The following is a 13,598-nucleotide window of genomic DNA, read 5'->3' as shown; positions in this document are numbered from 1 at the left end:
CCAGGCAGAGGAGCACGTGGCGAGCTCCCTCCCTCAGCTGGTGTGAGGGGAACAGCGTGTGAAAGAGCTTTGCTGGACTGTTCCTGAGTACGAAAGTCAGTGGGGCGGCAGGGGGTCAGTGGGGCGCCTGGGGAGGTGGTCTGCACAGAACCACAAACTTCATTGTTCTTGTGGATTTCCCGTACACAAATGTGAGTCCCGAGAGCAAAGTCAACCTTTGGTGGTGTGTCCTGTTTCCACCAAGGGTAGGGAGCCAAAGCCTGACCTCCTGGCAGCTCCGTCACTCCCCAGCCCCCAAACCCATGGCCTCGCTCGTGGTCCAATAGCTGCGTGGGAAAGACGCCTACTGCACATTCTCTGTCAGGACAGAGGGACAAGGAGAAGCCAGAGTGAGACTGTGTCTCTGGGGTCCGCAAACTACAGCTCGCAGCCACATGGGCTGTGTGATTGTATTTGTTCCCGTTTTGTTTTGTTTTTACTTCAAAATAAGATATGTGCAAGGTGCATAGGAATTTGTTCATAGTTTTGTTTTTTTTTAACTATAGCCCGGCCTTCCAACGGTCTGAGGGACAGTGACTGGCCCCCTGTTTAAAAAGTTTGAGGACCGGGCGGCACCTGTGGTTCAGTGAGCAGGGCGCCGGCCCCATATACCGAGGGTGGCGGGTTCAAACCCAGCCCCGGCCAAACTGCAACAAAAAAATAGCCGGGCATTGTGGTGGGCGCCTGTAGTCCCAACTACTCAGGAGGCTGAGGCACGAGAATCACCTAAGCCCAGGAGTTGGAGGTTGCTGTGAGCCGTGTGACGCCACGGCACTCTACCGAGGGCAATAAAGTGAAACTCTGTCTCTACAAAAAAAAAAAAAAAAGTTTGAGGACCTCTGCACCTAGGCTGTCCCAACACATTGGCCCTGGCACACATGCAGGACCACATTCTCTGTGGAAGCCTCTCCAGGCTGACTGTGTGTCCTGGTCCCAGCCCAGGCCAGAAGCTCTGGAGGACGATGCTGTGAAGCTGAGCCTGCCTGGGCTTCTGGATGACCACACCATGCTTCCCGTGGCCTGGTGAGATGTGGGGGGTCCCTGTGGGAGGGACGCAAAGCCCATCTTGATGTCTCTGGAGCTTTCACTTAGTTCTTCTTTTGGGGGGTGGCTATCCCTCTGTCATTTTTCTTCTAGGAAAACACAGCCCTCCTGGAAAGGATCCTTGGAGCTGGCCCCACCCAGCCTAGAGCAGGGCATTCTGTCCTCAGCCCTGAGCACCCACCACCCCACCAGCCTCCATGTGGGAAGGGCTTAGGACAATCAAGCCACGCCTTCACTCAGTAACCCCTTCTCCTGCATGATGGGCCCGTTACCTCAGTAGGGACCTTTCTACCCATTCCAGTTCTGAATAACGGCCCCTCCAAGATGCTTATGTTTGGATCTCTGGAATCTTACATAGTAAAAAGGACTTTGCAGATGTAATTAAATTAGGGACTTGGAGATGGGAAGGTTTTCCTGGATTACCTGGTAGGGGCAATGTAATCACAAAGGTTCTTTTTTTTTTTTGTAGAGACAGAGTCTCACTTTATGGCCCTCAGTAGAGTGCCATGGCATCATACAGCTCACAGCAACCTCCAACTCCTGGGCTTAAGCGATTCTCTTGCCTCAGCCTCCCGAGTAGCTGGGACTACAGGCGCCCGCCACAACGCCCAGCTATTTTTTATTTATTTTTTTTTTTTTGGTTGCAGTTTGGCAGGGGCCGGGTTTGAACCCGCCACCCTCGGTATATGGGGCCGGCGCCTTACTGACTGAGCCACAGGCGCCGCCCATCACAAAGGTTCTTATAAAAGGGAGGCAAGAGTTCAGAAAAGAGAGGAAATACTACATTTCTGGCTTTCAAGGTGAAGTAAGGGGCCAGGAGCCTGGGAATGCAGGCAGCCTCCAGAAGCTAGACAAGGGGAGGAAGCAGATTCTCTCCCGCCCTGAGCCTCCAGAGGGAATGCAGTCCTGCTTCTGACCTCCAGAATTATAAAAGAGTAAATTTATATTGTTTAAAGCCACTAAATTTGTGGCAATGTATTATAGCAGCAATAGGAAACCAACACAAACATGAACAGGTGTCAGGGTTTCTCCTGTGATTTTTTTTTTTTTTCTTAACATCTATTGATTAACAGACTATATAGTGACAAAAGCCACCTCAAAGTTATGTTCTGGGCATGATCTCACATCCAGATTTTCTTTTCTTTTCTTTTCTTTTTTGTCTTTTTATTTTCATATCCAGATTTTCTGAATTCAAATCTCAGGTCTCTCACTTAAACTCGTGTGACCTTGGGCAACTTTGTGCCTCGGTGTTCTCACCCTGAAAATAGGAGTGATGATAAATCCTACGTATAATTATGTGAGGATTATGTGGCTTAATGTACAGAAAGCATTTGGAAAAATGCCTGGAATACTATTAAAGTGCTATAAAAGTGATTATTTTTATTATCTTTATTAAAACATCTGTGAGAGAAATATTTTGTCCACTCGATAATGTACAAAGAATTTCTAGTTCCTGCTTTACTTTGCTGCACTTCTATCTTTTTATATGTCCCAAGAATGCCTAGTCTTGCAGGGAAGAAAATACAAATGCTCACTTCAAATCAATACAGACACATTGATTTTTTTTTCTAATGTCTTTTCACCCCAAGCATCAAGCCATTTTCTTAGGTATTCATTATTACCATCAGCCAGGCCCAAAAGACAAACCCCACTCCAGTGCAACTCTCCTTATCAGGACCATCCAAACTAGACTGGAGTCTCCAAATCACTGGGTAGCAGAAACAGCAGTCATTTTCCTTGTCTTTGTTCAGGTATGAGGCAGCACTATGCTCAGCTCCAGGGGATGAGTCATGGATAGCTTACGCCTGTTATGGTAATCCCATTTATATGTGCCAATTGGCTGGGGTTTGTGGTAGGCAAGTGACCTACCTAGCTTTCACTCTAGACATGAGTAAAAGCCTGAGGTGGAGTTCTGGGAAGATTTTCCTTTCCTGATAAAAAGAGTTTAATTATGGTCCAGTCAGTAAAACAGATCTCATACTAGGTATTTCAAGCAGGAAGGGGAATTGACAGACTATATAGTGACAAAAGCCACCTCGAAGTTATGTTCTGGGCATGATCTCACACCCAGATTGTCTGAGTTCAAAACCAGATTGTCTGAGTTCAAATCTCAGGTCTCTCACTTAAACCTGTGTGACCTTGGGCAACTTCGTGCCTCAGTGTTCTCACCCTGAAAATGGGAGTGATGATAATCCTACGTATAATTATGTGAGGATTATGTGGCTTAATGTACAGAAAGTGTTTGGAAAAATGCCTGGAATACTATTAAAGTGCTATAAAAGTGATTATTTTTATTATTATCTTTCTTAAAACATCTGTTTTAGAGGGAATTAAAGCTGCTGAGAGGGTGGTGGAACAAAAGTAAAGGAAAACTAGTGGTAGCTCTCAGGACAGCTGCTGACTTTCAGGAGTCAGGAAGCTACAGAAACCACAGAGGGTGCAGTGGAGATCACAGCTGTCTGCAGACAAAATCAGGTGATTGTCAAGTGAACTAGAAGCCACTGCAAAAAATCTCACATTTGCTCTTCTTGCTTCCAAATCTTGCAAAAGTACCTCTCATTGGTGAGATCTAACCAGGTCCCTGCTAGCAAGGAATTCTGGGATCTATATTTCCAAAGCGTTCAGTTTCCAGGGAAAAGGGGATGTGCATAAGGGCTCATGGTGGAGTTACCAAAGATATTCTAGCACAAAGAGAAATCCTTCTCTTCTTACTTTTGCACTTAAAAAAAAAAAATCAGAACAAGAAGTCTAGAAGTGATGTAGTCGACCTATGACTATAAGGTGAGAGATTCACCCGTTCATTCGTTCAACACCTCTGGGGTCCTCAAACTATGGCCCACGGGCCACATGCGGTGGTGTGATTGTATTTGTTCCCGTTTTTTTTTTTACTTCAAAATAAGATATGTGCAGTGTGCGTAGGAATTTGTTCATAGTTTTTTTTTTAAACTCTAGTCTGGCCCTCCAACGGTCTGAGGGACAGTGAACTGGCCCCCTGTTTAAAAAGTTTGAGGACACCTGCTAAGTATCATCCTAGGATAGAGACTGGCTACTCTGCCACACTGACACCAATGACAATTAGAATTTTTGAACGCTTTTTTCTTGGCTGAATGACATTCCCAGCATGCTGTGTGCATTATTACTCCATCCTCATCCACGCCAACTGCTTACACACATACACGCTCAACACTCAGAGGGTAACAGGCGTGCGCGGGGTGTCCACTCTGCTCCAGGCACTGCGCTGAACCTTCCACATACTTTAATTCATTTAATTCTTTCAACAGCTCTGGATGTAGGGTCTATAATCATCATTCTCTTTATTTGGAGGAGGAAACTGAGGCACAGAGAAGTTAGGCTACTTGCCAAACTCGCAAGAGATGGAGCTGAGATTTCAGGCTGGGCAGGTTAGTACCAAAGCCTCTGACTACTCTGTGCTGGAAGCAACGGACAGTGACTGCCTTTGGGGTAGGGAACACTGTCATACTGGAGATTTACTTTTACTACGTAACCTTTTGTATTGTTTGACCTTTTAATATGTATTTCTAAAGATAAAGGCATTTCTATGTAGGAGAAGACTCAACTGGCAAATTTGTGTTTATTCTTCAAAACCCAGCTCTCCCAGGAAGTCTTGATCCTCCTCACAGATTTCTGTTCTAGTTCTCTTTGTCTCTGTGTCTATACTACACCAAGCACCTGCCAAACATTCCCCCAAAGCCACGTCTGGACCTTCCAGGCTCTCCCACCTTGTCTCACTTCGCCAGCCAGACAATTCTTTCTCAAATGCCACCTTCTCAGTGTCATTCCCTTGCTCAAAAACCTTCATGGGTCCCGTTTCCTGCCCCTACCAGGTCTAAATTCTGTCTGAGTTTCCAGGCTGCCCTCTCCCTACCCAACTAATCTTGCTTAGAGACCTTCAACTTCTACCCATCCATCCAGATCAGCCTTCAGGGAGAGACACTTTATTACTCCCAGACTTAGCAGGAGCTTTCTTTTCTGGGTCCTATGAACTGGGTCTTTACCACCACAATGTCACACGTGATCTGAGATTGCCTCTTACAAGGAGAGGGCAGGCCATGTGGCTCTCTTTACCCAGCCCCTTCTCCTTAGGACAGCACAATGAACTCCCCTGGCCTCCAGGAGTGTGACAACAAAGCTTTCCAACAAAGGTTAGGGTTAGGTAGGGCAATCATATGTGTACTCACCATTTATAGATGGTCACTTTGGGTCAGCTTATAGATTTCCTTGCTTGGCCTAACATTCCTTACTTCTTGGCACCAGCATTCATAAGGACTTTCAGTGTCCCTGCTCTATCCCTGAGCAATGGATGGTCCTTTCTCCATTTCAAATGGGGTGAGTCCCATGTCCCTTTTGGCCTGCCCTTCTTTCACCACAACACTCTATCTCCCTTAGGAAAGAGCTTAGGCTGACCTCCAGGCCTGTGCATCTAACTGCGTACTGGGAGGCTCAGCAAACACCTCCAACCTGACAGGTCTAAAGTGAACTCTCCAGCCCATGCCCCCCACCCCCAACCTGCTTCTCCTCTGAGTCGCCTTGAAGTGGCACCTACTGTCTTCATGCTGGCTAAACCAGAAACCTGGCAGTTGTCCTTGACACCTCCCCCTCTCTGATTCCCCTGACTCCCCAGCAGGGCCCATGATGCTATCTCTGCTCCCAAACTCTGGTTCTGAAATTTCCAGCTGGGTGCTCCCCTACCTGGGCGCCACATATCCCAAACTGTAGTCATCACTGTACTAAGCATCTTTTGTCTTAAAGCTGGCTTAAAAGATCAACTTTCCCAACTGCCAGTGGTGCGATTGCCAGCTTGACTTTTGAAGCAACTTGTTCTTTTTCTCTCCAGCCAGCCGCTGAATCTCGTTGGTTTGTCTTTGTCTGGCAGGTTGTGCTGAGAGCAGCATAGACTTGGTTTCCAAATCTAGGCTTAGTCACTAGCTCACTGTGTAGCCTCAAGCAAGTTACTTAATCTCTTCGAGCTTGTTTTCTTATCTGTGGAAATGGGGCTGAAATATATAACATTTTAGTGTACAGAAAAGTTGGCATTTGAAACTTGTGAGAAACTGGCAGTTCACCAGATGGCACGGGGAAAACTAGCTAGCCTAGTATCCCTACCACACTCCAAACACCAAATAAATCAAATGCAGATGGATCAAAGTTTCTTTCATGCAAAAGATGAAACTATTAAAGTATTAGAAGAAATATTATCTTGAAATTGGGAAAGCCTTTCCAAGCATGAAGTCATATGAAACGCAGCTCTTATGAAGGAATTTATTGGCAAATATGATTATGTGACAAGGTTAAAACTCCTAAATAAGAAGGAAAGGAAAAAAGGGTAAGGAAGAGAAATACTCACATAGACTGAGGGTGGGCCAGAGAATGCACACAGGTGTGAATTTCTATAATATGTGAAGGGCTGCTAGCATTCAACAATAAAAAGGATAGAAAAATGGATAAATCTCATTTGTACAGACCATTTGCAAAAGGAAAAACACAAGTGTCTGATGAATGGATGAAAAGATGATCAACCTCACTAGTAATCAAAGGAACACAAATTAAAAGAAAAATGAAATAGCATAGTGACAGATTTTGAAGATTGTCGATATCCAGTGTGGGTAAGAAAATAGGCACTTCACTTTCTATAGTTTTGTTGGGACTATAAATTGGTACATCCTTTCTGGAGAAGAATTAGGCAATATCTGCTAAACTGAAAACATGTATGCCCTGTGATCATTATTAGAAATATATCTTTGCTTATGACATACATCCACATACCTGTGTTCCAGGATGCTTACTAAAGCCTAATTTGTAATAGGAAAAATGAGAAATAATCTACATATTCCTCTATTGAGGAATAATTAAGTAAGTTGGGGGAAATCCATAGGAATATACCATGTGGCTAGTAAAAAATGATTCAATGCATGTATTCCATACATGTCATGTGCCACATAACAATGTCCTGGTCAATGACGGACTGCATACGTGATAGTGGTCTCATGACATCATCACAAGGCTGAAAAATTCCTATCACCTAGGGACATCCTTTTAAGTGGACCTGGGTCGGGGAGCGTCCTTTGAGCTCCCTCCAAGGAGATGGGCAGAGCCAGTGAGAGTTCACCCAAGCTCCAGAAGTCGTTCTGTTTGAGTCCTACTTGCCAGCACTGCCACTTCTGGCTCTTGGCTTTCCTCTGTCTTTAGCACCTCCACTCCCCACCTCCCTCCTCTCTTGGGCTCCCCTCCTGGACATCTGCCTTCCACCAGCGGTTTGGCACATCTTCACATACAGCCCCTGCTGCCTCCCCAGGCACTTGCATTAGCTCTGGGGCTCTCCCCACACTCACCTGATTGGCCTGGTCACCTGACTGCCTGAGAGTGAAGTCTGAACAGTTTCACAACCCATGTGAGGCTCCTCTCCAGCAGGTTCTTGCCTCTTCCCCAGCTGCTCCCTGTCATGTGCCCTACACTCCAGTCACAATGGGGGAAACTCTTTAAAACTGTCAAGGGCTTGGCCAGGTTCATTCTCTGCTCAAGCTGTTCTCTCTCTTGGAATGCCATTCTTCCTCTATGAAATCTCACCTGTGTGTCCAGTATCTGCCTACATGAATGCATGGTGTGACTTGCACTGCGTCTGGCTATTCACCTGTGTACTCACGTATTTACTTATGGGATCAAATCTGGGCTCAGTATACTCACATTGTCTTCTAGTCATGCTTGTAATGGTCTCCTTTGCTTTATTTTGAGCTGGGGGCTGGGGGCAAGAACTGTGCATTAGCTAGGACCCTAAATTTAGACAACTGCAAAGAACAGGATGCAATTCAAATTTGTTTAAGGACCTACCAGGAAAGAGTTTTGCATGAAGAGCTGAGCACCATGGTTGGCCCAGGCTGGGTCCACTGCCATCCCTGGATTGATCCTCTAGGACGGGATGTCAGAGCAGCTTCCAAGGTGATCTTAGAGATACAGGTTAGGGTGAGGAAGGAGAGTGGAGAATTTCCCAGATCCACAGGGAGGGGTGGAGGGTGTGACTTCCAGGCAGATGAAACAATGCAATAGGTGTCCACTATTCCAACACCTGCCCTGGGCTCTGGCCAGGCCCATCTCCTCCCTGCCAGAGTCTCATCCATGACTCAACTCTTTCCTTAGTCAGACAGTTCCCCTTTTTTCTTTTATTAAATCATAGCTGTGTACATTACTGCAATCATGGGGTACAATGTGCTGGTTTTATATACAATTTGAAATATTTGCATCAAACTGGTTAACATAGCCTCCATGGCATTTTCTTAGTTATTGTGTTAAGACATTTATGTTCTACATTTAGTAAATTTCACATGTACCCTTGCAAGATGCACCGTAGGTGTGGTCCCACCAGTTACCCTCCCTCCACCCATCCTCCCCCCGGTTCCCCTTATTTCAAGCCGTCATCCTCCTCTCCTCACCTGTGCAGAACGTCTGTTGTTTTGTCTACCCAGAATCCATTGCTGCTGCACCCTGTTCTAGCGAACTGCAGACTTTCTTTGAGGGAACTAGTCTTAGTCCACCTGAGCTGCCAATCGCAGAAACTCCGCCCCCAGGGTGGGCCCTAGGGAAGCCAATCAGTTCTCAGGCTGAGAATTCCACCCCCAGGAAGACCTGCCAAGGACCCTAGAAAGGGCCTGCAGCCTTAGCTTCTCTGGCCACCTTCTTAGAGACCTCCTGAGTTCTCCATTTCCATTTCCAACCAGTTGCTACCGCTTTTTGCTCATAGCACTTTTGTTCTTACCTTTAGTATTTGTCACTTTCTGATTGTGTATAGCATTTGTCAACTCACATCTCCATTCAACCTTTAATTCACCATTTCACACACTGATTATATGTGCCAAATAAATTCCTCTTTTGCTCGTTAGAATTGCACTTTGTGTGCTGTAGCTTGGCTCCAAACCCTCTCGCAGTCTGGTAAGCCACCCCCACCCTGCCGCAGAGCCCAGGGGCTCCCTCAGCTGTGCCGGCGACCTGTCAGGCCTCACCGTGCCAGCTCGCAGCCAAGCTGCACATTGCTGTCCCTGCGTGTTTGTCTTGCCTCCCAGCTCCACTGTGAGCATTGAGCACTAAGGGCCACCTGTGTCACGGTACCCTTTTCTGGCATCCAGACACCAGCTAAGTTAGCAGAGGATGGACGCCTGGGGGTGGCAGTGTCCCCCAGTGAGGTGCAGGGGCCTCAGGACTGCCTGTGACAGCCTCCTGGCCTTCCAACTCTGTTCTCTTTACTCTTTGCGGAGCCTCTTAATAATCTCGTTTGGCTAAACACAGGTGAGTCAAAAGTCCCTGAGGACCTGTGGCAAGCAGCAATTATCCTCTGAGTCATGAGCTCAAAGCCCCTTTCACTCAGAGGTCTTACTCTGCAGAGCCCAAGCTGGTTCCCAGCTACACCCCTTCCAACAAGGCAAAACTCGCCTGCCAAGGTCACAGAACAAGCCAGAGGTCAGAGAACAGTTCTTCACCAGTTGGAAGGCCCTGAGATCACACTGCTCAGACCTTGCCATTGGTGGCCTACTGTACTGACATTTGCTTGAGAGGGTTGTTTCAAAACGAAGGTAAATACAGATAGGTCTCCAATTTAATCCTGATTTCTTTTCTTTCTTTCTTTCTTTTTTTTTTTTTTTTGAGACAGAGCCTCAAGCTGTCGCCCTGGGTAGAGTGCTGTGGCATCACAGCTCACAGCAACCTCCAACTCAATTGTATGCCAAGCTACAGCATACAACCTCCAACTCAAACAAAATTTTTTTGAAATCAGAATTAGGCTTGGTGCCTGGGCTCAAGCGATTCTCTTGCCTCCACCTCCTACGTAGCTGGGACTACAGGCGCCCGCCACAACGCCTGGCTAATTTTTGGTTGCAGCCGTCATTGTTTGGCGGGCCTGGGCTGGATTCGAACCTGCCAGCTCAGGTGTATGTGGCTGGTGCCTTAGCCGCTTGAGCCATAGGCACCAAGCCTAATTCTGATTTCTAAAAAATTTTTTTCCCATTAAAATTGAACTTGGGTACCCAATGTACTCAGCCCTAATATGAAACTAATTTATAGCTTTCATACAAAGGCTATAACCCAATCTCAGTACAAGAATATGGGGAAGGGGGCATGGGAGGGGAAGGGAGGGAGAGGTAGGGTGGAGGAAGGGTGATTGGTGGGTCCACACCTAGGGTGCATCTTGGAAGGGTGCAGGTGAAGTTTACTAAGTGTAGAGTATAAGGGTTTGAACACAATAATTAAGAAAATGCCATGAAGGCTATGTTAACCAGTTCGGTGAAAATATTTCAGACTGTATATGGAACCAGCACATTGTACCTCATGATTGCTTTATTGTACACGGCTATGATTTAATAAAAAAAAAAAATGGAAAAAAATTGAACTTGGTAGATAGTGTTTCCTGATTTTCGACTCAAGGGAATGCAACACTTTTGCACAACATGCTAATAATTGTAACAACTGACACATCAACAGTTATATTTTAGCCTTTTCCTAGGTGCCTTAGGCTATTAAAGGGTGGCTCAGCACCAACTGCCAAGCTGCCTGCTTTAATACTAGTTGTGGTTGCCTCTGGTCATATGGATCATCCAAATCCTAATTCAGAAATGAGTTCGGAAAAAAGTGTTGGTCTCAAAGACAGAAGAGCTGGATTCTAGTTTTCCCTGGGCCGGTTCATTAACACTGTGACCTTGGGCAAATCATTTAGCTTCTCAGCAATTCAGTTCCTTCCACAGTTAAGTGGACTTAATGATCATTCTTGCTCAGCTCAGCCCATGGGCAGGTGTGAGGGTCAGATGAGATATTGTGTGGTGGAAACTTTGTTAATGCCAACGCTGTACCAATCCAATGAAGCTCTGTCAGTATCAGCTTGAACTTTCTCTTGCAGGTCTCCCTGGCTAAGGAGGGGAGGAGATTTTCACACTGGAATGGGGAAGCAGACTAAGGAAGCCAGGGCAATCCCAATCAGGATCCGTTTGAAATGGGTGAGCCCTAGTTTCTTGGCTGCAGGAAGCTGGAGTTTTGAAGTCGTATCTGAATTCCCCTCATAGCTCTGTGTGATAACTTAGACAAGTCCTGCAGTCTTGCAGATACTCACTTAGTATGTCACTTGTAGAATGGGCATGAGGACACCTGCCTTGTGGGTAGAGGTATAGTGGGCCTGATGAATGTCTTCATTTCCTTCTGCCTTAAGCAGGAGGTTGGACCTGCAGTGGTCTTCAACTCAGGCCGTACATGAGACCTTCCTGGGGGACTTGATACACTCTGCTGCCTGGGCTCCTTCCCAGACCAATTAATACAGAAGCTCTGAGCGTGGGGCTGGAGCTGCGGTTGTCTTCAAATCTCCCTGGGTGATCCCTGAGAGTGGCCAGCGGAAGAACCAGGGCTGGAGGATGGAATGCACCTGCTGCCACAGCCATAGTGGAGTCTGGCGTGGCAGTGGCCTGGCTGGTGCCTCCTCCTCTCCCTCTTTCCTTACGGTGCTTCCCCCTGCTGAAGCCTGCGTGGGAGCCTGCGGTACAAAAGCAGATCCTAGCTTTGCTCGCCCAGCGCTGCACTCTGGGTGCCTGGCTCTGCCTCCTCTGCTTTCCTTTCCTTTCCTTCCCATCCTAGTAGCAGTGCAGTAATTCTCCCAGCACCTGTCCCCAAGTCCTCTCCTCTCTCATGTGTTGGACATTTATTGAGGAAGGGCCCAGCATGTGTCAGACATCACAGTAGGTAGGCATTAGGAGTTTGGGATGCAGATCAGACACCAGAGTCCCGTCCATTAAGGCACTCCCAGCCACGCCAGCCTCAGGACTGCCTGTGACAGCAGGCTGGAGAAGGGTGGGGCCCTGGAGTCTAGCAGAGAGATTTAACTTCTCTCAGCCTCAGCTATGTCGTTCACAAAGTGGGCTTTTCTGAGTTTGTTGTGAAAGTCAAATACATGATGGAAGTAAAAAGCCTGCACATAGGAGGCACTCACAGGGAAGGATGACAGCGTCCAGTGATTGTGGCGACCCAGGCACAAGCAACACCGATGGGCTTCTTCCTTCATCTCACCTCACCGTCACCCCATCTCTCTCTCTCTCCTCTTTCCCCTCTTCTTTCCCTTCCCCCCTCTTAGATTCTCTCCGCTCTTTCCTTTAACTACTAGATGGGAAGGACCACTGCCTCAATTCTGCTAACGATTGTATCAAGCAATTGACAAATATTTACAAGCAGCTGTTACATCTCTGCTCTCATTTTTAAAATCATGGGACTAGAATTTATTACCCTCAACTTGAGTTTTAAACACACATACATATGTCTGTGTGTCCCGTTTATGTCCCACAGAGCAGTGACCAACGATACAGGCGGAGTTCTTATTTGCGGTGTGCAGAGTGAGGGTATGTTGGGGTCTCCCATCTCTCAGTGCTGCTGCCTGGATTTCTTGCTTAGGACTGAGCGGCTCCTAGGCTGGCTGAGTTGAAGACTCTCTGGACCTCTTGGCTACTGGGCCCCAGGGGTGGAGTCAGCATGAGAGGGAAGAGGAAGGGATGGTCATCGAGAAGGCCAGAGGTGCGGGGTTTCAGCTCTGACTCAGTTCAACACCTGCCCTGGAGGCCACTGCCTCTCTGATCTTGGAGTAAGGGATTCAGACAGGCCTGAGGCTGGCTGCATCTGAGGACCCACCAGAACATCTTCTCTGGCCACAAGGGAACCCACCCTGGTAGCTGATGGCTGGGCTCTGTGGAGTATTTCCACGTGGGCCTCACTCCACGTCTCTCCCCAGTCTCAGGTGCCTTTGCTCCCTTTTGCCCTCACAGACACTGCCCACACTCGAAAGGAAGGCTTCAGTGATCCTGCACCCGTTGGTCCCCTCCTCTGGCCCCAGGCCTGACCCAGACTCCTGGGGAAGAGGAGAGGGGTGGCACCTGCCTACCAGGAAACCACAAGGACAGCCTGACCCACTGCCTGGGTCCCCAGTGACTGTCTAGACAAGGCAGAGCTGGTGCCTGTTCAAAGATTCAAGCCCAAGGGCTGTGCTGGCAGTTGTTCTCATCAGATCCCCTAAAGCTGGCCACTCACTCCTGAACTGCTGTCTGGACAGACAGATCTTTGCTCAGCGAACATTTAAACTGCTACTCTGTCTGAAAAATATGCCTTTACCCTACTTATTCGCTAAACTAGAAGACCACAAAAACAAATATAGTAATCCTGGAAAAGGACAACGTGCCCTGCCTTGGGAGCTAGGTTATCAGCAGGAGACTCCCAGACAAATCCATCTCTAAATGATAAAGCAGACCCATTTCCAGAAACTTCTCAGTCCCCTTGTGCCTGCTGCATGGACAGGCATATATAGGAAGCACCCTGCTCACAGATCAGGCTCTTTTAACCTCTCTGCGAGGGGGCTCTGACTTCTTCACAAAAAGTTACCTTTTTGATAAGAACATGTGAACTTTATTTTATTAATAGATGAAGTCACAGCTCCTTCTTTTTAAGATTCATTTTGAAAATAATCATCTTGAGGTAAAACCTTGAAAAGT

General features: G+C 47.2%; 1 long non-coding RNA gene across 1 annotated transcript; it reads right to left on the bottom strand.

The window, feature by feature from the left end:
• Window positions 1-2,174: 2,174 nt before the first annotated feature.
• On the bottom strand, window positions 2,175-8,589 carry LOC128564032 (uncharacterized). The gene is made up of 3 exons (XR_008373948.1): window positions 8,529-8,589; window positions 7,930-8,042; window positions 2,175-7,840 (listed from the first exon to the last, which is right to left on the bottom strand). It is a non-coding gene; the product is annotated as an uncharacterized LOC128564032 (long non-coding RNA).
• Window positions 8,590-13,598: the final 5,009 nt, after the last annotated feature.

This window comes from Nycticebus coucang, chromosome 13, assembly GCF_027406575.1.
Source record: "Nycticebus coucang isolate mNycCou1 chromosome 13, mNycCou1.pri, whole genome shotgun sequence".
In the NCBI taxonomy this organism is placed as follows: domain Eukaryota; kingdom Metazoa; phylum Chordata; class Mammalia; order Primates; family Lorisidae; genus Nycticebus; species Nycticebus coucang.
This window is presented reverse-complemented; position numbering and strand designations above follow the sequence as displayed.